Source organism: Dromaius novaehollandiae, chromosome 16, assembly GCF_036370855.1.
Source record: "Dromaius novaehollandiae isolate bDroNov1 chromosome 16, bDroNov1.hap1, whole genome shotgun sequence".
Lineage (NCBI taxonomy): Eukaryota > Metazoa > Chordata > Aves > Casuariiformes > Dromaiidae > Dromaius > Dromaius novaehollandiae.
The window spans coordinates 9105284-9129522 of NC_088113.1; the positions used below are offsets into that span (position 1 = coordinate 9105284).

At 41.0% G+C, this 24239-nt stretch overlaps 1 long non-coding RNA gene across 1 annotated transcript; it reads right to left on the minus strand.

Moving 5' to 3' along the window:
* Nucleotides 1-601: 601 nt before the first annotated feature.
* Nucleotides 602-24000, minus strand: LOC135330100 (uncharacterized). The gene is made up of 4 exons (XR_010391868.1): nt 23837-24000; nt 15793-15889; nt 4476-4653; nt 602-2855 (listed from the first exon to the last, which is right to left on the minus strand). It is a non-coding gene; the product is annotated as an uncharacterized LOC135330100 (long non-coding RNA).
* Nucleotides 24001-24239: the final 239 nt, after the last annotated feature.

The window sequence follows — 24239 nt, forward strand, 5'->3', positions numbered from 1 at the left end:
AACATTAAGAAATATATGTTTTTTCCCCCCAAATGATTAACTAATTATATGTATATATGAGGCCCAAATATACAGCCTTGAATTAGCATAATTCCATGGGATCTCATGGTCAGATAGGCCAATAAGATCAGAGTCAATGTTTCATACCAAAAGTTTATGTTTCCGTGATACCTTCTCATCAGTAGCGAAGCCAATGCTTCTTGTTCCTATCCTAGAGTGCAGTGAGCACTGGTTGTATGATGCAGCTGCTGTGCTGTGTGCTAGCTCGCTGAAATGATTTTGGCAAGAAAAAAAACCACAGAAAGGTTGGCATGTTTGTAACTGGCATCATTTCTATCTGCTTTCCAGCGTGGTGTCACAGACTGATGCAGCAGCACAACGAGTCACAGCAAGCTGTGGCACAGTGGTGGGACTGAACGGGGCCTTTCATGGGGGATTTCATGGAGGATCTTCTGACCCCACACAGCCTGTGTCTGTGCAGTGGTGCTTTTCCGTTGTGCCTAGCTCTTTCACACCCAGAACACATTAGCCAGGGCAATTAAATGTCTTGGTGAAACAGAAAAGACACATGGTAACAATTTTCTTATTGCAAACTTATCAGGTTTTTATTTATTATTTTTTATTCCCTGTGAAATGTGATTACTCACTGGCAAGAGTCTGAAACTTGATGGCTTTTTATAGAGAGTAGGAAGGAAAAAAACCCCTTTAGTTTGGTACACAAGTTCATCGGAGAGGTGATCAGCCACATAAACTCCACCTTCCCATGCCCACACTTTAACTCACAGCTGTGTAGATATAGGCTTTGAGAGCTGAATAACCCATTAATCTCCATGTGGAAAATCAATAAATTGAAAATAATTACCTGGGTATGAGACGAAGCAAAGAATGAGACAGCTGTTATTTAAAGCATGATTTAGGCATGTAGAAACAAGGTACAACAAGACATGCAGGGAGGGGAGAAGGAAGGGAGGATATGAAAGAAAGCATAGAGTGGTGAATCCAAGGGAGCAGAAATGTGTGTGTATATATAACCCAGGTTAAGTAACTCCATCCAGGAGGTATTTTGCAGTGAGAACTGTAGAAGGATCTGAAGAGCCCTTGGAAGTTCAGCTCACTGATTGCAACTGCTCGCTACTGAGGGCTGCAGTTAGTCGCCAGTGACTGAAAAAGGAAAGAAAACTCTAGCCACTGTCAACATTGTCAACATCTTATTCCTTTCCAGCTAGTCAGACACCAGGCTGTGCAAGGAAGATAGAAGAAGAGGCAGCAGGATCAAGGTCAGGCTACAGTTGTCCCATACAGTGCTGGCAGTATAGCACTGCAGCCCCAGAGGAGGCCAGGCAGAATATGACCATCTTCCCCAAATAGTCCTGCTTCACTTCACGTGGACTTGGTGACAACTGTTGAATAAACGTTCCCTGAGAGAAACAAATTAAGTGAATGAGAAGCATGTACCTCATGAGTGGGGAGATAAAAACTTAGCACACTGAGGCAGATCAGTGATAAACCAAACTGTAGCTCAACTGTGACAGGTAGGATCATGAGGGGATATTTGGACTGAGCTCTAGAGTGCATTACTTTTAAGCTAAGATTTAAAATCCATGCTCCTGTCCAAACCAAAGATTCTAGGTTCAGTTTTGGGTTCTAGAGAACCGTTTAACAAAGTTCCAGTCCCATAGGGCTGACTAGCCACCGTGTTTATGGTGGAAACTTCAGGGGATCCATTATCACCCAAAATATACTCAAACTGAACTGGAAAACTGCTAGACAATGAACAGACCCTAGATGCAATTAATATGGAAAGAATTCCTTGCGGAGATGGAGCCTACGTACAAGGAGAGATCAAAGCAGAAGTACTCTATAGCTGGCCATACCCAAGATTACAGTCCTGGTAGTGATGTTTGTAAATTGGAACACTAACTTTCAGTTATTCAGAAGCAGTATCTTCCCTTTCCTGCAAGCTGCAGATCAGGGCATAAACCTTAGCCGTTGAAATATGCTTGAGTCTGCAAAGAGCCAGAAACAAGATCTGTGTGGGGCATGAAGTGCCTTGTGTGTCTCAATAGTGTTTAATCCAGAATTCACTTCTCTGGGAAAACCCATATCTCTGTCACAGATGACTCCTTGTATGGTAGGAATAAGAGAGCAATGAACTCAGCCAGTCCACACAAGATGACCTATTATTAAGTTCTGCCTCTCCTTAAGGAGGCTCCTGCTATAGCCTCCCCACACCATTCTTACATGTGGAGGGGTACCATGTGCAAGGGGAGTTGTCATTTCTACATACACCCAAATAGTGAATCTGACAGCTGCTGCAAAGCTGTGGAGAAAGAAGGGTAGAACAGGTGACTAGTTATAGGGCTGCTCTAGACCGAGTGTGCCTCTAGCCAGGTGCTGGATGTAGATGGGCCTGAAGGTGCTCCCTGCTTCTGTAGCTTCTGGCATGGATTAGCAAGTGCTATCACATACAGTCTCTCTAACCTGACCTAGGTTAAGGCCAGAAGAGGATAAATTAAGTTCTGAGCTGACTTCTGGACCTGTGTTTGGGGAGTGACTCTGGAAGCAGTTATTCAAAAGCCAGTGGCTTTTGGATGAAGTGAAGCCAGATTTCAAGTCCTGGTATTGGTGTATCCCTGATGTGCAGACGAGCTTGGACTCACAGGCAAATTTTCTTGTTGGTTGAGAATTTTTTTATTCATCTGCATGTCTGGCTTTCTCAGGGTAACACTGCTTTTCTCCTCTCTTACTCTCACTTCCACCAGCTGTCCAAACCGTTGGCGTTCTGCTTCCACATCTCTTCACAGCTCAGAAAATCACAGTCAAGTTCTTGAAGACCTCTACAGGCTTCATACTGTCTGGAGACAAGAGGGAATTACAGAGGAGCTTAATTCTCGCTATTCAATTTAATCAAAAGCTTTCTAAATATATTTATTAGCTTCTTGTTATTCTATTTTATCAACCTCTTTTTCAAGATTTAGTGAGGGATCTATGCCATTTCTACTGGTTCATGGGAATATTATTGAGGTCTCATCAAAATGTTTTCACTACTGGGCAAAAGTCAGATTTAAGATTCATCAGGTGCAAAATTTCTTTTTGTTAGATGTGACCTTATGATGAAGGAAAGAGAGGCTGCAATGGCAACGTTCAGATCCAAGCTGAAAATTCAGGGATGTTGGGAGGTTTGTTTTCAGCCACTGCAGCCACCCAGACAAGAAAAGGAATTAAATATCAAGTTGTGGGTTAATGCTTATTCTGGGGGTGACTGGAGTATTTTGGATAGATAGCAGGGAGGAAACAGAAGGAGGAACAGTTAATCTTCGCCACTTTCTATCTACAATGCTTTTCCAGGCTTTTTCATTTTATTAGGAAGGATGGCAAGTCCTTCTGCCTTTCTTCTGAGATCCAAAAGTAATGTATTTGCCCTTCTCACTTACTCAAAAGTCTATATGCCTGCACTTCCCTTAAAGGAACAGATAGAAAGTTAAATACTTTTATACTCTGAAAAAGCTCCTTTTAATAGTCTGGATGGATCTATCTGACTGTAACTATAGAGAATGGGACTAAAAAATGAAGTGACAATAGGAAAGAAAGTAAAGTCAGGGAAGAGTAAAATAAAGAGTCTAGATGAATTACGTGGATGAAGACTATATTGATTCTCAACTGTTGACAGCACAGAGAGTGCTGGCTTAGACTCCATGCTGCAGGATATCGTGAAAATGCTAAAAGAGATCCAGCAGCCTCTAGAGAGTAAATAAACCTAACTCTGATATGTGCACCTCATCAAACTTAAGAAACACGGACTTAGGAGGAGGGAGTTGCAATAAGGAATAGAATGACTCAGGCATGAATAAAGAATTCAGCAAAGGCCATATGAGATTGAGGAGGAATTCTGGCCAGCTCCAGTCTGCTAAAAACTTCTCACTCAGACCTCCTCCCCCCTTGAAGAGAAGATGCTCTGGGGGCTAAAGAAAGTTTGGGGTTGGGAAGGCTCCAGCATCTCCGGTTGGAACAGTAACTAGACTCAGGATTATTCTTCTACTGTGTTTCTACCTCACTATCACTTCAAGCCATTGAGCAAAAATAAGATACAGTTAAATTAAATGAAAAAACCCTGGGTAGGAGCTAAACTCCAGACTTCTGCTTGTGAAACGCAGCAGAATTGATTCTGTCTGGATGACAAAGCCCAGGATGCGTTGAAAAGAGCTGCCTAGGAATGCAAGTCTGAACAGCTTTGCCAAGCCTCAGGAGCATCAACCACTTTCCACAAGAAAGCCAAAGCCCTGCAGTTTCTCAAACACCAGCCAGTGTCAGGCGAGACTGTTACTGAACGTACCCTGCTCCTTCTCTGCAGCCCTCTGGGGCAGCAGGATTGTTGCATGTAGAGTCTTGTGCAGAGGGAAGGGAGAGACAAGTGAGCTCCCAGACTGACAAGCAGGTTTTGCGGTTTTGTTTAAGGTGCTGAATCAGAGTTTCACCTGGAGGAGAGGCAGAAGAGGATGGATCCTGGTTGGCAGGTGTCTGCAGAAGCACGGCAATTCCTGTATCTCTGAGGCTGGCAGACGGCACTGCTTGGCTGGGGCGGTTGTTTCTGCTGCTCCAAAGGCCGCTAACGTCATTGTCAGACACGAACGTGCTGGTTCTTGTCGTGTGGCCCTACCAACAAGAGAAAACTCCCTTGAACAAATCTGCAGCAATTTGAAAGGATAATGAAATTCAGCATCCACCCACTAAACACGCTGAATTACACAAGGTTCAGAGCTTGGATTTGTCCTACCAGAAGGTTCTCGTTGCCCCTGAGACTAGTGTCTTCACACTGGCTGCATTAGGAATAGATTTTACAGCGAGGACTGAACACGTATTGAGAGGCCTTATTAATTTATATGTTTCCTTCTATTTTCTTTACGCATCTAGAATAAAACCCTTCTCCATCTTGCATAAACTATAGTGTACCAAATAGAAAGAAAGCTTTAGAAAGAGAGGCCACAGACTACTCCAGGCTTTTCCATCAAGTTGTTCAGTGCCATGGCACAGCGTTCAGTGATATTCCCTGCTGCTGCAACATGTTAAGTGGGCAGACTGTGAGAACAGCTTTGGACAGGTCATATGCTCCCCTTGTTTGAGCCAGCCTGAGGTTGGATTCACCTGCAGAGCTGCTCTTTGCAGCTGTGAGCATTGTAATTTGGATCCCAGCTTCAGAAAATCTTTCCAGTGTAATATGGAGGTATTGATAAGAAGTGGTTGCTCACAGGATGAAAATACTGAATGTATTTCACATGGCAAAGTGTATGTGTACTTTTACTTCACAGGCCCTAGCAATCACTTTGGGGGCGAACAGTTCCTTTCTATAACCACAAATACCATGAATAGGAGCAGCAGGTATTGATCTTTTAACATACATTGGATGAACATCACATGATCCTAGCACCAGCTCAGGAGCAGCTGTGCTCCATTCGCAGAAAATATTTAACATCCAAAATGCTGATGGGTCAGATTTCCATCAGTAGTAAATTAACATTCTTCCCACTGCAGCAAGCAGTGGTAAACTCAACATTTGACAGAATTGGTGACTTCAGTGAGCTATTTCATAATTTTCTGCCTTGCCAATGCCTATTCTCATCTGCCCTGTCCTGCTGGGCTGGCATGGATCTACCTGTGCTGACTAAGCTGCACTGCTTTGCCAGGTCACTAGATGGTGTGCACCTGTGCTGATGCAGAGGCAGTTAAAGCAGGAAAAGGCTGCTAAGAGGAAGTGGAAATAATACGTGTTAGCTCCTGAAGATGGGTAGAGCATTAGCATTGCCTTCAGGTCAAGATTAGGTACAAGAGCAGAGCTGTTTGGAAAGAGCTTTCATAGCCCCCAGTGACCGTCTTATGCCAAATTTAAACCAATCTGTTTGTGCCCTTGCTTCTATGTGTATTAAAATTCGTCAAGAAGATAAATAGTTACTTCATTGCCATCTGTTTTTATTCTGCCAGACAATGTAATCAAGACTATTCTATACACATAAGAAGTACCGCTTAACTAAATATCATCCAAAACACAACCTACGGCTTTTTGAAAGTCACCAGTACTTGTTGCTATTCAAGACTGAAGCAGCTGGATCAAGACAAGGCAGGTTATACACCAGGCATTTCTCTGCTGCTTCAGTATTGCTTGAAAACTTCCATGGAAGGCTTTTTCGTAAATAAATAAATAAATACAAAATTGTGTTTGCTGAAATAGAAATTTCTTCTCTGGCTTTTCTTTGAGAAACTGTAGTTCTTGGTGAAAGGACAATTTATTTTCAGTGTTTGGTTTCAGGAAACTAATAAGGAGGAAAAAGAAATACTTGCATGTCAGAGAAGGCTTTTTTTTATGTAATCTCTCCTCCCCTTGAAAAAATGCATAAAAAATATTGCTGCAGATGATAGCTTTTGTGTTGGCTGAAATTTTCATTAGAAACAAACAAGCACATAAATGACCACACTATCAGTCAAGCTCAGTGACTTGCCCAAAGCCACATGGACAAAACAACAAAGCGAAGAGCCAAGTAGTTAGATCTTCTCATCCCACATTCTGCTCTGACCACTAGGCCTTGCAGATTCCAATTAGCAACAACAAGAAGAGATCCACCAAAGATAAGTAGGCTCAGTTCAGTCTCTGACTTTACTGTTTGCCTCAAAGTGGTTATGTGGGTGGTGCAGAATTTGTCAAATAAGATGTTCACAAAGATCTCCCTAAGTACAGCTGAGAAAAAAATGAAGACAACTCTACCATAAAGTGACACATAATTCAGCTGAAGTGAAACATACTGATGCAACAGCTGAGAATATCTCATTACCCTTAGGCAAAACCCATCCAAAAAGCTAATAATGAAAACTGGAGGACTCCAAACCATTATTTTTACTTTCTAGGCCAGCAGCAGGGATAGCTTATGTAGTTAGCAGCTGACTCTTGAATTTTATTTTTGTTTCCACCACTAGCTCATTGTATGATCTTGCAGCTTCACTGTTCTGGGCCTCAGTTTACCTGTCTTTAAAATGTGGATGTAGGTTGATTATACAATCTTAAACTGATGTGCAAAGAATATTCTGAATAAATATGGAGAAGGCTAGCTGTTGAGGCAGATGCTAGTGTCCTTTTCGGGGCCTGCTTTACCTCTACGATTTAGAAGAAGGTAAAAGAGGGACACTTCCAACATGCATGTGCACATTTGGATTAAGAGGAAAGGCAATGAAAGAAAGGAAGGAAGAAATGGAAAGAAGGAAAGAAAGAGGAGTGATTTATGCTGCTATTCATATTGTGGATGTTGTGAGAGCTGTCTGGGGACCTTGGTGACTGGGCCTTGCAGTGAGCTGGACAGGAGCCTGCTCTCCGCTTGCCTGGCAGCGGATGAGGATGGCTCGGAGCCGCCGCGCTGCCTCCAGCAGCAGCGCGCAGGGTTGTATTAGCAGCAGTCGGGGACCTGTGTAGGCCTGGGGTGGAGGCTGTTTAAACTTGTGCTGCTGCCAAAAAAATAATGCTTCAACTGCAAACATATGATTACATTCTCTGGCCAGGCCTCTACGGATGTAAATCACTCAATCCCGGGAAGCTAGGACAGCTTACACCAGTGAGAGTGCGTCCCTGGATCACATGTGAACTCCCTTCAAGGCACTTCCTCAAGGACTGCATCTGGGCATCTTTGTCCTCAGCTGATGGCTTCCAGTTCAAATTTGCTCACTGAATCAGTAAAAAATAAAGAGCTCCTTCCATTTAGTATATGGCAGTGGAAGTGGGCCCACACTTCTGAACCCGCTGTTCAGAATGATTCTTGAAATCATAAGGTAACATGTTTTTCTTGCAGAAGCTTGAAATGTGAGACAATATAGCTTGAGCCCCACAAGCTATATGGGAGAAAGGGCTAAAAATTCCTTGTGTTGGTAATTATGACTCAGAAATTATGGGAGAGAGGTCAATGCTTTAAAAATAGCCCATTTTTATATGCACTCTAGTCTGTACTTTGGGAAAGGAATACCAGCACAACTCTTTCTTGGAAGGTCATTGAATTCAGATGAACTGCCCAAACCGGTTACTATTGGCTTGTAGAAACATTGTGGACAGCAATATTTATGATGATTAGCCTGACAGGCTGAGTAATTGCTTTGCAGCTAAAATGCTAAAAGCAATGGAGCTGGGTTTTCAAAAGAAGTATTTCATCCGAGCTTCCTAAATAAAATAATTGTGGGAAGTACACTAGAAAATGGAGCTGATGGCTGGACTTGTCTTAATATACATGTATATAAATAAATAAATTATATTTATATATACACACACAGATGTGTGTGTGTGTGTGTGTGTGTGTGTGTGTGTACATATGTATATATATATATATGTATGCATATACACATATATATATATTAGTGTAGCTCAGGAAAATGAAGAAAGCAATCCATTTAGATTTAAGCCTGGATTTTACAAATCTTCCTGCACACGTTCATTACTACCAATACCATTAGGTCCATAATTTAATTGGTAGTACTCATATACAGAAAAATATTTTCAGGGATCCGAAATGTAGAAAGCAGAAGAGTGATACCCGGAACATTCAGTGGGGTTGATAGCATGAACCTACAGCTTTGATTATTTAGTTTTAGAGGTACATCATTAATAGTGAAAACGAAGCAATTTTGTTTCATCAACATTTGAATTTCCCACAAGGATTGGTTACTTTTCATTCAGTTATCTTATTGGCTATGCCACACTCAATATTACTGGACTTTTTAGTCTGAAAGAAGTCTCATGTCCAGTGTGCTTCCACCAGTAACTTATAGTTTCCATTGTGGAATTAAAGAGGTAAACTACCAAAGAGGCTCATCTCCTCTTTTCTAAACACTTACGATGTGAGGACAAGGCTTTGAAATTACAGTCTTATAAGCTTGTGCTGTATACGGATCCCTACTTAGGAGTCACGAGGTTATCTTTCTTTACTTCAGCTACTAGTTGAGATTCAGATCTGCTTGGTTTTTAAATGAGCTGAAACATCTGAAAAATAGAGAAAGTAAGGCAAGTGTTGATTTGAATCTGATTTATGAAGCTGAATTCTTTGCTTGATAGATCTTAAAGATGTTTAGATATTGAAGTTTCTAATTGGCATGATAAGATAGATACGACAACTGTCTGTGCAACAGTGGTAAATGTGTGTGTAATGCTCAGCCATGGAACTTACCTTCAGTACCCAGATGTGTGGCCCTGCTAGATTAACAGCACACGTGTGTTGACATGAAGGCTTTAATGGAAGTGTAACCGCAAGGCCCAGCCTGTATGAATAATCAATAACCTTCTTCTCATTCAGGTACACCTTTAATGCAGTGCCTGGGAATTTACCATAGACTCTCATTAATGGAAACACATGGCTAAATCCTGTCCAATCATCCTACACTGGAAATGGGCCTCCAAGGAGTGCTTCTTTTTCATAAAGGGATTTCCTTCACTGTTGGTTCATAGGCTGCTCTTTGCTGAGCTTTACAGATAACAGCCCCCCGCCCCTTCTCAGCTGCTACAGCAGTATATATAAAATTACTGCACAGGAAACAAACTATTGTCTAAGTTTTGGGACAAGAACTGCTTTTGTATATTCATGACTGTTGCAAAACCACTAAGTAGTCAAGTTAAACACATATACTCTGGCCATCCGAATGTGAGCTGTTTCTGGGTTATTTTGGCAGGTTTTGGACTAAAGAGTAACCAAGGCTGTCTAAAGTCTGGCTATGCCTAACTCTGCTCCACTCTGGCTTTAAATGTCATGCCAGTCTGACTGGGCACTTAAAGGACACAGAGAAGAAGCATTCCTGTTATAGATTTGGCAGGCATTAGTTTTATCAAAGCCAGCAAAGGTGGGGAGAAAGTAGTGCTGTCCAGATTTGGTCTTCAGAGATCTGGCAAATCTGCTCTATTCTCAGAGACGCGAACACAGTTAGTATAGAAACATTCATGGGTGGTGAGTAAATGGGACAAGAACTCAGGATGACTTCATCCTTTTTTCCTATTATTACCAGGTATTCTGTAATAGCACTTACAGGCTCTAACCAAGACTGGGACCTGCTGTGCTAGCACTTGTATGGACAAGTAAATTGACACAGTTCTGGCCCTGAAAGGTTTAGACTGAGATCTTGAAAGCAAAATAATTTTGGCCTGAAGGATGACATAACAGACAGAGATCAGCAGGAGAAGAGGGAGGTGAAGTGACTTGTTCAATGTCAGGAATAGTCTGAAAGTCTTCTGACTCCTGTTCTGCCAGTTTAGTCACCCATGGATTATCCCAGATAAACACTACCACAAAGTGGAAGTCACTTAGTAGAATTAGAAGCAGAAGCTGCTCTAATCACTCATAGCCTACAAAGTTCTTAGATATTACCAACAATTCCTTACCATTCAAAATTCTAGCTTTTTGGGGATTGATTTTATTTTGTATCTCTCCATCTCCCCACCACACCCTTGTGGAGAAATCAGAGATTTGGAAAAGTGTAATCTAAGTAACAAAAGTTGTTCCATATCCTGGAAGTGATTTTTGATTTTGATTTATCTGTCTATTTTTCAGTTTCTCACTCTGTCTCCATCACAATATCTGGGAGCATTTACAAATCAGTTAAAAACATTATACCATATCAGATATGAACAAATAAATTTCTTCTCATCCATCCCCATCCATGCTCCAGGTTTCGACTTCCCTAGGCAGATTTATCAGGAAAACTCTGAGTGAGTAGCTGGACTTGCTGGATGTTTTGAAGGATAATGCAGTTTGACTTTGCCAAACCATAGGGCAAGCAAGTTGTTGCATTAGCTGAAGATCCTGATTAGGAAATGCCTTCATCCACAAAGGTATGATGTGTCAACCCCATCCTCACACACATAAGTTAAGATCACTTAGATGCAAGATTGAAGTTGATGATAACATCTATAGAGCTGCAAGGAGTGAGAGAGGCAGCATCCAAACCATGCTGGGTTTCATTCAGAGAGCGCCAAACTGGGATTTGGATTTCATTGCAACTGGAAACACACTGGTAACCAGTCTGGCCTCCTAAGCAATGCAGCAATTAATGACTGTTCCCATAACCTCTCTGCTAGGTTCTGTCTGCAGCCCAGTTTGCTCTATGTTTAGGTTGCTAGGGTTTCCTTCTGGAAACTTAAATAACATCAGTTTGATGGATTCCCCCATCCAGGAACCTGGAGAAAGTAAATTACATCCCTGGGGGTATCTCTAACAGGTAATACTTCCTGAGTTGCAAGTACCAACTCCAAGTGTTTCAACCAGAAAGAACTTTAGGGGCTGGAGAGCAGGGGGAGATGCAGAAGAAACGTGGTAAAGCCATCCATGAATACTTTGCCATTTTCTATTATGTAGGACAACCCTTCTCTTCTTGGTTTGGCAAAAAAACAAACTTTGTCCCTATCCTTGTCCCTGTTTCACATGATGGATAGAAAAGGCATCACCAGAGCTGCTCAGATGAAAGCTGAAAGAAGACTGGGACTTGGCCCTTTCTGCTCTTGCCCACCAGATCCTGGCAGAGTGCTTGCTCTGTTAGTGAGCTCCCCTCTGCCTGGAGCTCCCAGGCTAGGCTGTGAGTCATTCCTATCTGCCATCACAAACAGCAAGTTTCCTACAGGTCATTTACGCGTCCAGAGCAACTGGGATTCTCCACTTCTCGTTGTCTGAATTTCCAAATGGTCTACAGTGATTATTTCACTTAAAGTACACTGCAGTGTAATTCCATGTTATAATATTTGTTGTCCTTTTAATACTCAGTCTGCTTCTTGAAGGACCTAGCTGTCAGGCCACTACATACTCTGTAGACTTTTCATGCCTTGACAACCCTTGAAATTTCCTGTAACATGCAGCTCACATATATACATCTTATTTACAGATTTTAGAACCCTGTTTTCTCTCTAATGTCCTGAATTTCTTGACCTGGTAGATTCTGAAGTTAGTAGCTAATTCTGATTCCCATTTCTGAGGGACAACAAGAAATGAGAAGCTGAAATATTGGGTGCCTGACTGCAGTGGACCAGGGGGGACTGGGGGATTCCCTAACTGAAAACTTGTTAACAGATGTCTGTTGTTCTGGTCAGGGCATCAGGAAATGAAAAAAAATAAATAAAAACAACCCTCCTCTTTTCATCCCACTCACTTCTATGCAGGGATTTAGTCTGTTTTTTCTTTTTCCTTTTTCTTCTTCTTCTTCTTTTTGTTTTTGAGGTTCTTAAGGATTTAGAAACCTTTTTCTTTGTTATAGTTTTGGATTGAGAATTTTCCTTGATGTCTCTCTATTTGTTTCAAAAGAATTCTTCCTGTTTACATAAATTAAGGATCTGGTCTTTGGTATCCAACCCAGCCAAGGAGGACTTCAGTACAACGAAAGAGTTTGTCCTCTCAGGATTTCCAGCTGAGTAGAGAACCCAAAGTGCCAGAAATCTTGTGGGAAGCACTGTTTTGGGGGAAATTTCAACCCATATTTTTGATACGTGTCATAAAAGTAGTCAAACCTGACTAAAAATCTTCTAAAATCCTTCTGCTGCACTCAACACTTCTGGCAATAATTTTTTCTTTAAACTATCTCACTTGAAATGAAATTGTGACACCAGTATTTCTCATGCCCTCTTGGGAAGTGCGTAAGGATAGGGTTCATCTGGAGGGTTCCACCCGTAGCTGGTGGTGAAAGTGCCACTGAAATTGGTTGTAGCTGTGCTGCATGGCTGTAGGCATCGCCAAGTGACATGTTAGGTACTCAGTGTTTATCCTTTGAAGCTAAAGCTCTGACAAGTTAACTGATGTGGAGAAGCAGGGAGCCGAAGACTAAGCGTCATTTCTGGATGTGTCCTGGCTGCAGACTCTCAGCTGTCAGTGGTACTTTTGATCAGATGAATTCCTCCTATCGGGAAGAAGGGTAACGTATGCTGGGGCTTTAATTTCATTTCAATTTGCTTTAGCAGAGATTTATAATTATTATAAGAAACGATTTTATAATGTAATTCTCTGTTGTCAGAGTAGGTTAGCTTTATGACCTGCTTTAAAAAAATAAATGCGGCTTTAATTAAAACAAAACCAAAGAGAGAAGTACAGTCTTGTACCAACATGTTGCTGTCAGCACCCTGCTAACTGTCTGAATTGAACTGTAAGCCTCTGCTCAAAGATACCAGTGCCAAAAAGAAAGCTCATGGCACATTAAAGCTACCAGTGGCTTATTTTTAATTTGTATCTGAACTTAGTATTGCTGCAGGTTTTCTAATAACAATTATGATGACTGTCAAAAATTGGACACTAATGAACAGCAACCCTTAGTAGGCTGTCAAGTTTTACAGAAGCGTAGTTGGATGCATTAATAAACCTGACTTTCTTCTTGCTTAACAGCAGTGCATTTCCATTACCTGAAATGGAGTCACTTTTGGTTTAACCTAGTACGAGATCAGAATCAGACTCATTATATTTAGCCTTCAATCTGCCGTCTTTCATGAGGTAAGATGATTTTGCTTCTACATAATGGATGTCACAGAGCTCATCTTCAGTACATGCTCACACTACTCGTAATTTTCTGTATTTGCATTACCTGACATGTGAGACAATATTAATGCTATATCACACTGAAGTCTCTTTGACATCAGCAAATAGAGCCACCATGCAAGCCAGAGACTTCCTAGCGTGCATGCACCATGCATAGCCCCGTTTTCGCCTTTCTATCTCCTTCACAAGGTCGCTGGTATTAAGCTGACATCTTAACCATGTTAGTATTACTTTATCAGAACTCTTTATGTTTTAGTGATCATCATACATCAAGATCTGAAGAGCTGTTGTATGCCTGACACTGCCTAGCTTGGCTAGGTCAACACATAATGTTTTGGGGATGTAAATTCCGCCTGGGATCAAAATGAGATTTTGATTTTAATATTTATCATCCTATTGATTTCATTCTGATTAACCTCAGAATGAGAGAATTATCTAGTCCATAAACTATACTTTGGGGTAGGTATTAATTTTTGAATTAATTCAGTAAGGTCCTCCTCTGCTTTTGGATAGTGGATGAAAATGCAATGGTAAAACTAATTCTGAGTCTCTAATAAACAATATGTACCCAGGACAAGTAGATGACAATTTCTAGGTGAACAGCAAGATCCAGGAACAAAACTGTGAGGGGCAGATTTCTTCCTTTGGCTTCAGCCCTCAATGTGATATGTTTACTTGGACCCATACAGGCGTCCAGTAGCTGTAATAGGACACCTCAGGAAAGGATTCTGCAGTAGCTGTCGTTATGAAAAGATCAAGGCCACATATGACGACGTAAAGCCAGATGTTTGAAGGATGATTTATAGAAAATGAAACCTCTCCTCTAGCAAGTGCTTCTTAAAAAATATTCTACAGAGTACTTAGGTAAAAATAGGAAAAAAACCTAAGTCTAGGATTTAGTTCCTAAGTTAGCTGTCTTTGGGGGAAATAAAAGTACTTTTCAGAAAAGATATATCTTCAGCTGAGATATTGTCTACTCTAACATTGCAAACAAATAGCTTCAGAAATTATAAAACCTCCTTTAGAACTGCTATATTGAAAACTGAATTTCTTTCTTTCAAGATGGATGCCACTAAAATCTTAAACTCTGTCTTGACGTGAGATGGGCAACACTCATTTCTGTGCCAGATCAGAGTTTGATGCAAAAAGTCTTATGTCTTTAATAGTATGTTCCATTAGAGAGCTGGTAAATCACTCTTTCTAAACATGTTTTGAGTCTTTGAAAGTTATGAGACATCAACTTGCATAATCTCCTAAGAACTTTTTTGGAAAACAGGTAGTGGTTAATAAAACATATTTATTACCATTTTGCTCTCCCATTAATACATATCTGGCCATAAGGCCAGATTTTGAAAATTGTTCCTTTTTTTAAAGGCCATATTTTCAGGAGATATCAGCAGACAGTGTCTTACTCTGTTGCTTTTGTTGCTTGTGGCTTTGGACACATCTTGGCTTGGGGCCATCTTTCTGTTCTGCGTTATTCTGTTGAGCACAGACTATATTTCACAACTATATTTCATAGGCACTATCATGCAGCAAATGATGATGATGATCATCATAACTCTACATATCACCTGAGGCATTAAACCCAGTTAGGGGGATGCAGAAGTTGGTTCAAATAACTTCTGAAACATTTCTCAAATACTTTTCAAAAGCTACATGCCTATGTTAGGATTGTAATTGTAAAATCCTATCAGCGTCCATTTGGGATGGCTTTGTACTCGCATTAGAGAGAAGCATCTCTGTGAGGACATGCCGTCACAGAGCACATCACATCTGCTACAGGAATGTGTCTGGTGTTCCTCTCACTCTCATTAGTTTATTAAAACATCAAAAAAATCCCCAGAAGGCACTATGTATCACAGAAGTTCATTGCTTGTCGGTAAGCTTTACTCTGGAAGACAGTGCAAGTGTCCAAGCCATAAAACATTAATGTTTATGATGCACCATGTTTGATAATGCTATCATGGGCTAGCAGCAATATTGTGTGTAGTCATGGATGGGGAAAGGGTCTCGATGCTGCTGTTTGACTGAGGGTTGAACCACAGCTCCCCAGTTAATATTATGTTCTTCTCTCATGCCTTTTGCATATAAACACATAATTTCCCTCCCTTTTGGTAAAAGTGTATATGTAACACCTCAGTGGAACTGCGATGCTTGACGCTGGATTGGCCTTAAGGCAGCTACATGCTTGATACAGGAACAGCTATTTTCTCACTTGGTTCCTCTAGTAAAGTAGATCAGTAGTAACGTAGCAGGTTAGCTTGGATCTTACCTGATTCTCTGGAAACTGTAGCCAGGTGGTTGATCCTGGAGCTTCAAGAGATGCTTTTATTCTTGGGCCACAGACCTGTATGATTTTCCTGACAGTGCTGAAATCAGAGAAGAAAGAACAGAATAAGCTCATTTTGTTTTTAATCCTTATGGAAGTATCTCTGACAAGCATATGCTAAATGAGAATCCATAGACCCTAAATAAGAAGCAGTGCAAAGAAGCAGCTTAAAACTCAATTTCCACGTGGATTTATGCTGAATTCAATTTGTAAATATGCTAAAAAATGATGGCTTTCTTTTCAAGGGTGTGGGGTGTATTTCTCTCATAGCAGGCAATCAGAGCTATATTGCTTGGCAGTGAACAGGATTGGAAAAGGTGTAGGGGCAAGGAGAAGGGAAAAGTCTTTTTGTGTTCTGTAATCATTGCTCCTCCATTTTGCTTAAAAAAAAACTTCAACAGAAAAAAAAATTTGAAATGCTCACATTTAAAAATCTCAGACAGCTGAATTCATTTCAGTTACATAAAATCACTCTAACAATCTCTTTGCAATTGGAAAGATATAAGGAAGAAAAAGGAAGAACTTTTACTTTCCCTGTTCAAATTTAAATGAATCAAAATGTCTCCCCATTATCCCTTTGGATAAACCCAAAACGAGGTGTCAAAGTAATTCCCCCATAGAGCTCAGTGCCTCTGTCTATCATGAAATACAAAGGAAAACAGCTGCTAACACAAGTAGACTGTACTGCGTGAACGACTTTTCCTGTATTAGCAAAGCAGACTACTAATATGACATGATGGGACATTACTAATGCAACAGAGTGTAGCTAATGCAAACAAAATACATTGGAGAGCCTAGTTGAACTGAATAGAGAATTTGTTTGTCTGGGACCCAGATCCTGGAAATCAAAGCAAATCCCTCAGAAATAAATCTTATGGATAATTCAATAAACAGGTCAAGCCCCTCAGATGCACCAAGCAGCTTGTGGACACTGGAGGAAAAGATAGATCCAAGCACCTAATTCCCACACTGGCTTTTGAAGGGAGTTAGGTTCTTGGCTGTCCTTGGCACTTTGGAAAATCTCCTCTTGTATAAATAATGAATGATGATAATTTGCATTGACATAATAACTAAGTATATGTGGTTATCAGTTAAGTCTGTAAAACTGCTATTCAAGTTGCTGGGAGCTTTGTTGTCATTGAATACAAGGCTGTGTGTTCATAGCAAGTTCATCTCTCAGAACTAGCTGGTTATAATGTTCCCTTAAAAAAGTAGCAGTGATTTTTTTTTGCCTCCTTCCCCCTCCTCCCACTCATAGCTCTTAATGACGATATTGTCAGCTGTAAATGGATGGGTTTGAGCAAATTAGAGAATCCTATCCCTAGTTTCAGCTGTGGGTAGTATCTCCCACGGCAAAGGATCTGCTTAGACTTTGATGCATTTCACTCAAAAGACTGTCTATTAAATTGAATACTTGTGTACTCTCCCGCAACCTCGAGCGCTGTGTGCTTCAGTGGGAGCTGCTTTGCAGCCAGTAGCAACTAGTCGCAATTTGTTATTAAAACTGCAGCTCCCCACTGCTTGCTGCTGCTGCTGACTACCATGAGGCTGGAGTCTGCTCAAGAAACGCAGAGAAAGCAGAATCTGAGAATATTCCCAAGCTCACCTTTTAATGAAGGCATATGGCATTCAGGATATTGTTATTCATGTAGTAATTGGCAACGGCATACACATATTTATGGTACCGCTCATCATGCTTAGGAAATTTTGGAATTGCTCCATTTTTATGGGCCATAAACATGCACCTAAAGTAAAAGTATATGGCAAATACAAAGAAGCATGAATAAGTCTTTATAATTACACCTATATATTTATATACACACACACAAAGCCATCAGGCGAGGAGAATATATATATATATTTTCATTGTAATTACTGAACTAGAAAGTAAACTGTGCCATAAATAGTTTTGAATTAGTCTAAATGAGTAAATTTAATTTGTAATTGTCAAGTGAAAAATCAAATATGAGGTTATAAGAGGTATTTGGGGCCGCATATGACCAGAAAGAGGATGAACTGGAGTGTTTGTGATTAGCTACTGAACTTGATTCAACATTTGCAGTAAAACTGGGACTGGGCAAAAAGTATAGATTCAGAGGGGAAAGAAAAGGACATCATTTTATAGGCCTCTTTCTGTTGGGAACTTACAAAGTTTTTTTTCATTTTATTTTTTTATAGATGGAGAACATGGAGTCCTCTCTATCTACTCATCCTTCCAGAGAGATGTGAGCATTTGGGTCATAACCTTACTAGGGAAAACTTCTGTTTTAATCTGTAACAGTAAAATTAAACTCCTGCTGCTATAACTGTAGTTATCCATATGGATATTCAAATTCCATTTTTATTTCAGAATACAAATATTTTTTCAGTTCAATTATATAGGCTAACACAGAAATAAGAGCTGTTATGCCAGAGTAAGAGTTCCACATGGAAAGATATTAAACAACAGTGGCTTAAATCCACAGACTTAAATTTCTGCTACCGAGAAGATTTTATCTCTCTGAGAGAAGTCTCACTAAAAATAAAAGACCAGTTTAGAGGAGTGGTATAAAACAAAATTGCATGTGCCAGTGTTTGTATCTATGAGAACTGAAAAGGTAGATATCTTGAACCATTAAATGAAAAAAGCACATTTCTGTTTGTTCCAAATTTACCAAAATTCACCTACTTATTTAAGCACAGACATTTAGGATGTTTCTCCGTTCCATAGTAGGGTGCACAGCTGAGCACTCGGTAGTACCCACATTCTCTATATGCCGGAGTTAAAGATCTAAATACTGATTTTGCTAATGATCTGCAGATGCTGACCTTGTAATTTTTGTACTCAGTGTTTTAAAGCTGGTATCTGAGAGTCTTCCCCCTCTTGCTCCAAAATCTGAAATTGTAGTACTTTTGCCCCATCTTAATATTTGAAATATAATGCTTACAAAGACCACCCTGGCGAGCTCAGATTTTGTGCTTTTCTATTAGAACCACAGTTCCCCTTTATCTTTCTGCTTAGACATCTGGTGTTGCAGGTAGGGTACTTTGGCTCACAGCATCTGGGCTGAGAAATGTTTTCTCTCCTTGGAGTCCCAGCTACTTCAGAAAAATCCTTCAGAAACCATTTATCAGAACACACTGAAATGTTCAGTGAAATTTACTGTGAACCCCCCTCTTTCCCTATGAACACAATTGCCCCAGCCTCATTCCAGCAGAGCAGTTGTTAACAAATTGGTTAATTAGCAGTGCTTTGCTGAGGTTTGCTGTTCTAAAACAAGGATAGTCAACTCCATTCATGCAGATTGGAAATGACCTTAACCACTGTTCAGAATTAAAATGGGATTTGTCCTGAAATTTAAAAATCTCTCAGGCAATTATTTCTTTTAGTTACTGGCTCTCAGCATCCATACTTATGCTTCTGGATTATTGGACGTACTTTGCTGGCAGAAAGAGAAAATGAAGAGCTTTATCAATAACATATTGGCTTGCAGCTCAGAAGATCTGCTTCAATCCCTGACTCTGTCATGAATTTTACTCACAATCTTAGGCCAGTTCTGTCATCTCCCTGTAAAACTGGAGCAATGTTACTTCATTTCCTGCTTTTTAAGATGTCTTTTTCACTTAGGTTGGAAGATTTTTTTTTTGAGAAGGACCATTTTTGTAAGACTGGGTAGAACCTGCCACAATGTAGCCTCATTAGCATCAAGAAAGTCTAAGATAGCATGATAATATTCACAAAAGTAAGTAGGGGATGTAATGAAGACATATCAAGCAAGAAGATGCTCTTGCAACATTTCTGTCATCAAACTGAGATGAGAAATTTCAGAAATCCTGTGAAGCCACTTGTTCTCCAGGTTTTACTAGTTGACCTTTTCAGACTAGCGACATTTCAATTGTTTGGATAAAGCTGGAGAAGTATCCAAACTTTTGGCTGCTGACTGGAAACGTCCAAACTTTCTGAGGTTTCTCTATCATTGACATAAACCATGGTCTGTGGCTTTCAACAATAACATTTGCACTGATGTTAGCAATTCCAATCCAGATGCAGCGACTGAGCTTGGCAAAACATATGAGCCACAGACCACTTCTATATATCGGAATGTGGAATCATTTATGGTAAATAATTCTCTACCAGCATGGACAACCAATTTTTCTTATGGCTTCTCCGACGTACAGGAGCAAAGTCAGTACTGTGAATGTCCATATGTATATACAGTCTGGAATATTTGCTTTGAAATGTTGCACTGACTTGAACATGGAGCTGAGTGCTCTTTTGCAGAAAAGGAAAACCTCGCTTAAGAATTAAACCTGCAACGGCTGAAAATGCTTGGAAAATTCACTAGCCTCTTCCAAAAATGTGTGTAAGAAAGCAATTCATAGAGGGATGGCAAATGCAATATTTTAAAGGTATGCAAGTATCTAGACTCACTGGGACGTAATAACGTACTGTGACGTGGGACACTTCCTACAGCTGTAGTGACTGTGTGTGCAGACCACTGTCAGCCTCTACTGGCAGGTGTCAGAGTTGCCCGGCTAGCGTCAAAGGCTTAGTCCTCTTCCTGCTCAAGTGTCAGGAATCAGCAGCTGGCCTGTTTGGAAAGGCAAAATAGACAGTATGTCTAATCAATGCATCTGTGATTGCCGACAGCCTTTGGATGTGAGATAATATTGAGGCCTGCAAGGGAAAGGATAATAATAATAGACTTAACTGAAGCTTTGATCCAACTTTATGAACAAGAGGGAGCCAATTCATACTGCCCACCCAGAAGCAACTCATGCCAGGGAGCTGAAGGCAGATATTCAATTAGAAGTATCACTTCACAAGGGAAAATTCTACACGGAATGAGATATGAAATGTGAAATTTCAGTGGGAGCTGGATTTTCTTTGGGGGAATTCAATGGAGAGTTTGTTTTGGTAGCCAATCTCCTAATGGAAAGATAACTTCATCCTTAAATCTCAAGTGATTTCTGCCAATTCATAACAATTTACACCTACAGGGCATCAGCAAATTAAGTCCGACTGCATCACTGTCATGCAGGGAAGTATTGGGTACGCTGGAGCATGGAGACACTGGCTTACAGAATGAGAAATGTTAAAGAAAAGAAATAAAATTTAAGAGTCCCAACTCCCAGTTGCCTGCTGTAATCACTGTACCTTGTTTTTTAATACTCTTCCGGTGCTGGAAATAAATGAATTATTTAGGTTCTGCCTGACCATTTTTCTCTCTCCTTTTTTAGCATTTTATGTCTCAGCTTTAATTCATTCCCAGTATTTTTTCCATTTTAGTTTCTAGCAATAACATTATTAAATTTCATGTCTGCTTCCCTTTTTATTTCCATCTTTCACCAAAAAGATATAAAGTGAAATGAATCCAAATGAGAGAGGTTTTCTCTTCAAACCGCTCTTGGTATCATCGTTTCCTTAATTAAGTAATTGAAGCTCTCCCAACACACACAACGTCATTCAATCTACTGCGGTCTCTCGTATATGCTGGCACTTAGATTTGTTCCTATAGGGGACTGTTTTTCCAGTTCATTGGTTTGTTCTGCATTTCTTCCAATAAACTCTCAGGCCTGGTCCTCCTGGTACCCCATGTCATACATGCAGCGTGGATTTAGAACATAGAGAGAAAATTACTTTAGTATTATTCATAAGGCTCTTTATCCTGGGGATTATACTGGGACCAGTCTCTATGGCTCTTACTTCCTTACTTGCATTTCTGGCTGAGCAGTTTTATTCCTTGCTTTAGTTTTGTATCTGGGCCTGCATTTTCTTCTTTTGAAGTGAAGGATTTTACATTATTAGTAACAAAGTTCCTCCTTTGACATCCTGGGCTGTCCAGACTTCTTTTGCCATCTTTTTCTTGAGCCATTACTGTCTTTCCTGGCTTCTGGAATGACATTTTTTCTTTTCTGGAAATCCTGGCCAAAAGAGTTTCCGGAATAGAAATACATCTTCAAAGGATAAACAACACATAGCCAATGCTAAGATTTAGCAAATGCCAGTCCTCATGACAAAATCTCCAGAAAAAACTCATGGCCCAGCTATTTTTCCAGAACAGTTAGCAACCCATGGATCTAGTTCTTGTTGATAGCTGTGACCCCACTAATTTAGTTAGATGCTCAATACATCCAATATAATATAGTAATGGCTGTAGCTGTTGGGGGTTACAGTATAAATTTTCTGCTGAAAGTTTCTCAGTGGATGACTGAGATTCTGTTTCACTAAATTTTTCAGGGAAAGAATCCCCTCAGGAGCCTAGAAGATATTTTGACTGGGACTGGAAGTGAGGGCAGAGCAGCCAATGCTCCACATTCCTTCTCCTCTTCTATGGAGCGTGGGTTGGTCTCTTCCCTTCTCTCTCCACTACCACTCTTGCAATGCCAAATATGCTGAGGGTTGAGGGAGTTCATTTCAGGAATTGCCCTCTCCTCTGAGAACCTAGGATGATAAAGACGGAGATCTGATCATAGGTGTTCTTCGAGCTTGGGAGGAGTTTTAGAGAAGCCTAGGAGCTGCAGAGGAAGAACGGAAGGCAGGGAATGGGACTATACCATGGATATGGGCGAAGTGGTGCAGGTGGTGGTGGAGCCAAGCAATGGCGGGAACTGATTTGAGGCTTACAGAATTAGAATTTGGGAGAACTAGTTCCCACCATACTTAATGAGTGGGGGCTTTGTGACATTAACAGGAATTCACTCCAGTCTCGTTTCTTGCCTAGAGTTTTGCAGCATGGATCTGCGTGGCATGTCCTTTGCACGTAGAGCATCCGTAAGCCCAACCTGTGGCAGTTCTGCTCATCGGGCAGCTGGTGAGTGAGTGCCATGCCGACTTACAGCCACTAAAGTAGAGGAATTTCACCATCGATCTGGAGAAGCACTTGAGAGAATGGGAATAACAGGGCAATAAAGATTGTAATACATCATCAGAGGCGGCTGCTGGCCTGTATAGATCAGAGCTGCATTAGGATCATTACAGCCCGCCTGAGACTGATATGAAGAGAGTAAGCCAGCTTTAGCAAGGGGAGGAGCTGCTGATAAAGAAACAAAATGAAACGAGCTGAAAAGAAAAAAAAAATCAGCATGACAAAATTTCCTTTGCCAGCCAAGACAAATGCCTTTGAATCCCCACAGTAAGCTGCTGTCAATGAAATGCGAACACTAGTTAAAGCAAACTATTTCACTGTTTCATCCCTCCCCTACTCCCCCAAACACACACACCCAGTTCCTGGAATGAGTGAGTTACACAAAAAGAAAGGGAAAGACAACCAGAAAACAGAGAAGAAACAAAAAACAGGAATCCACTTCCCACGTAAGTCCATACATCAGCAAATTGCTCAGCAGGCCTCTTACTTTAAGCACAAGGGCAGTGCCCTTGTCTTCACTCAGCTTGCCCGTGCTCAAAGTCGGGGAGGTGCTTTCCCATCTTAGTTGCTCCGTGAGACCCGGGGAGAGTGCACTGTGTGTCCCAGCCCGGGCTGAGCTGGTGGCGAGGCGGGCACAGCTCTGCTGCCCTCGCCACGCGTGCTGCACCCATAAACCTGCTCACGCGGGTTTGAAGTGCCCCACTGGATCACTGCACCCAGCAGTTTTGGGCTTGAGCCTCTGATGCACTGTCAGAGAAAGGAAACCTCTGCTGCACTCAGAACGGAAAAATGCAAATAGAGGAGTAAATCCCACCAGCCTAAATCTGCCCATGCCTATTGCAAGCAGTAGAAATACAACCATTTCTACCAGCTGAGGTTTGGCCCAACAGATATTCAGCTTTTCAGGATACATATTAGTCCCTTGGGCATTTTTTTTCTGTGTCCCTGTAGATCACTGGGATGATCTGAAGCTTTTCCTGTGTAGCAGATCTGCTGAGAGCCTGTAAAGGAGCCAAAATCAAAGCAAGAGTGATTGCAAAAACCTGATCACAGATGGTGACTCCTTGTCACTGCAGACATATCTAAGAACACATTCCCCTTTCTGGCCCTGCTGTTTCATCCCCTGGAAAGAAACTCACCATAATTTTCACCTCCTCATGGGAGAGACAGGTTGAGTTTGACGCTTTGTGGAGAATGAAATAACTCTTCATTATTAGGGAAGAAAGAAGAAGGGGGACTTCCATTCATGCGTCCCATGCTCCCCAAGTATGCTGTTGGTTCCAGTTGCTGTTGGTTTGCATAGGATGGTGTCGGATGCTTTTAACACACTGCCCAGTTAAGAAGCTACTTACTGTGCATTGAGCCAGGTGGGCTAAGCTACTGCAGTGCATTTTTATCAGCAGGCAAGGGCTTCTAGTCAAACTGGAGCCTTAATCCTCCTAAATAGAGTGAAACCTCCCTGCAGATAAAAGACTTGTCTGGCTTGTTCCAAAGGGAGTCAGTGACACGGCTGCTCCCTCGCCCCCTTCTCCCTTGGGAAAA